This window comes from Rhincodon typus, chromosome 8 (genome assembly GCF_021869965.1).
Source record: "Rhincodon typus isolate 14 chromosome 8, sRhiTyp1.1, whole genome shotgun sequence".
NCBI classification, from domain to species: Eukaryota; Metazoa; Chordata; class Chondrichthyes; order Orectolobiformes; family Rhincodontidae; genus Rhincodon; species Rhincodon typus.
In genome coordinates, this window is record NC_063339.1 from 7402515 (window position 1) to 7405549 (window position 3035).

Here is a 3035-nt window from a genome sequence, read left to right on the forward strand (position 1 = left end):
AAGCGAGGCTTGTACACAAACCCTGTCGTGTCGCCCTGTGTACAGCACGGTCATCCACAACAAGACAAACACCGCTGTAAACGTTTTAACATTGGGAGTGCTCTTTTTTCGGTAGATCGGATCGATATGGAAAGATTTTGAAAGCATCTTTCAGGTATGTGCTGAATTTAAAATCGTGCACTGCAGCAACGAGAACCGGAGATAGTAAAAAAAAAAATGCAGCCCAGATGCCTGTGAACATTAATGAAATCAGAGCTGGCCAGCAAAGATTAAAATGTTGACTGAGATGCTGATTTAGTAACCTTTTTAATCCAGTGCTCTCGCTCTGTGCTCTTGCTATTAGTCCGCTCAGCATCCGCCCAGGCTACAAAACAACGATGTCCATTTCATATTCCTCCCGGTATTCCTCACATACTGGTTTACTTCAGTGTTTTTTTTTTAATCCTTTCGGAGTTGCAAATTATATCCCAACTCGAGATTTTTTTTTAATTCACAGCCCGCAACGTTAATGCGACCTCAATTCTTTTCTGTCCTTTTCCAACTCATCGCACCACACGGGGCAGGGAGATGTCCTCCGGGTCCTAACGCTCCCGCCCCAAACAAAGCGCAGTGCGAGTTACTCATACGCTCACTAACCTTTCTCTAGGTCGTCCGTCAATAAACCGCTGAGAGAAATGTTGCCATCAGACTGCAAGCCCAACAGTGCAATTTTGCAATTCACAAAGGGGCAAAAACAACGTTGCTCTATTAGACACTTTCTCCCCCCTCCACCCCCATGCGACTTCGCATTCATTTTTGCATGTTCTCTCTCTAACCGCTCACCCAACAAAACTAAAACACTTTGCAGATTTCTCGTCTCTCTCGTGATACTTTCGCGACTTCAAACTTTGGTGAGCAAAACTGTTTCCAGCTGGGTGCAGGTGCATTAATATTGTACTGATAAAGTACCCCATTCGAACACACAATCGGGACATTCCCTTGTTTCTTGCGCTATTGTAGCATATACTAGTTCAAGGACCGTCAAATCATTCTCCCTGTCCATAATTCAACACAAGCTCACGTTTCCACCATATTGTTACATTGAAAGCCTAGTTTTTGCATCTGTATTATGTAAAAGGCCACATACCATTTTAGAATGGCTTTGTGTTGTTACATATCTCTTGCACCATCAAAATTATTCTGAGATAGCATTCTCTTCTTCCCTCAGATCGCCTCATTTTTCAAACTACCTCTGCTTGCCCAAGAGTCAAAATAGTTCAATCACTGATTCATATTCCTGTAAACATACCTTAACATTCACTTGCAAGAAACATTTTGGATGTTAACAGGTGATTCATATCCAGGTATTAACCAAAAGTTTCTAAGCTTGGCGTTAAAATGAAAACAAAATAGTCTAAGTTTCCAAAGTTAGGATCTCTGGCATTGTTCTGTCACACTCTCAGCATTACAGTTATTATTCAATAATTGTGCAGCTACATCCTCATTTGTGCACTTCATTCACCCTGACAAGACTATCGATCTGTCACAAAGGAAAACAGGAATGAAAAACGTTTTGTGTATTTTGTACACAATAACAGATGGCTGGGGATGAATTACAGACATGTGGATGGTCACTCTTTGGTTTTGAATTGCATGCACACTCAAGACATCAGCACTCATGCAAATAAGCCCAAAACCAACTCTTGTCCTGACTAGCCCTTCTGCCACAAAGAAATAATAGATTATAGTTGGAACTTTTAGTACTAAAAAAATTCACAATAGCTGCTATTGAGCCTTGCAGTGTGGAAGCAGCAGATCTTATACTCTACTGAGCACCAGAAAAAAAGTGTAAAACAACGATTAATTTATATTGTAGTCTTCACTCTTAAGGGGATTATCCCAAAGCTAAATGAGCAAATTGTTGAAAAAATGTCACCATAACAATCTAGGAAAATAGAGGAAACAACTTTGCATGGAAACAGAGACATGGAAAATAATTTCTTGGAAGTAAAATGATCAAGAAATCTTCCAAGTCATTATTGGAGACTGAGAAAGTAAACTTCCAATAATTAACATACAGTAAATATCGAATTTACGATTACACTAAACTTCTTGGAATTCTTCAGCTGAAATAGATCTCAATTTCTTAATGTCTCAATGTCTCCAAATTTCCCTTACTCCTACTGCAGGCCGTTATCGCAAGAAGAGAGAAAGAAGTATTGCTGCAAACTTACAGAACATTGGAGAGACTGCACCTGCAGTAGTACACACAGTTTTGGTCTTCTTACTTCAAAAGGGGAAGTTACACTGAAAACTGTTCAGAGAAAGATCATTAGGTTGATTGCCGCAAAGAGGAGGTTTCTCGTGAAGGAAAGTTCAGCCCTTCTACCACTGATACAGTGGTGGCAGTGTACATCATCTACATGATGCACTCCCTGACATCACCATGGGAGTATCTACACCATACTGCTAAAGAAGGCAGCTCATCATAACCTTCCCAATGGCAAGGAGGAAAGGGTAAGAAATAATGGCCCAGCCAGTGACATCCAAATTCGAAAGAAGTACTTTTGAAGTGTAATCATTGTTGCAATGCAAGACGTTAGCAGTGACAATTTCAACTTGTACAAAGTCCCATATATCCGAAGGAAAAACCTGTGTTACCTCATTAGTACCCAATAAAGGTGACTGTCTACCACAACAATTAGATGCCCTAGACTGACCTACTGAAATTTTTAACTGATAATTATCAAGCTTCAGAATTCATCACATTCTAGCCAATGAACTGTCTCCAAAATTACAAATCACAGAAGGAAACTTATCTGTCCAGATTCACTGTTTTATAACTTGGCACATTCTGACCTTGAATGAAAATATCTAAAGTTTTAATTTCTATACATCTTAACCAGAGAAACAACAAATTGCATTAAAAATATCAAACCATAAGCACATTAAGATTCACAGAAAAGGCTAGGCTTGGAGAGAAAATGGCCTTTGACTGAAAACAAATTTTGTATGATAAGGTAAAGTACTGAGAGTTGACCCAGGTGGAACTATTA

General features: G+C 39.4%; 1 long non-coding RNA gene across 1 annotated transcript; it reads left to right on the top strand.

Annotated features, from left to right (window-relative positions):
- The first annotated feature begins 40 nt into the window (after positions 1-40).
- On the top strand, positions 41-2680 carry LOC125483760. Its single transcript, XR_007262702.1, has 2 exons — positions 41-154; positions 2169-2680. It is a non-coding gene; the product is annotated as an uncharacterized LOC125483760 (long non-coding RNA).
- The last annotated feature ends 355 nt before the right edge of the window (positions 2681-3035 follow it).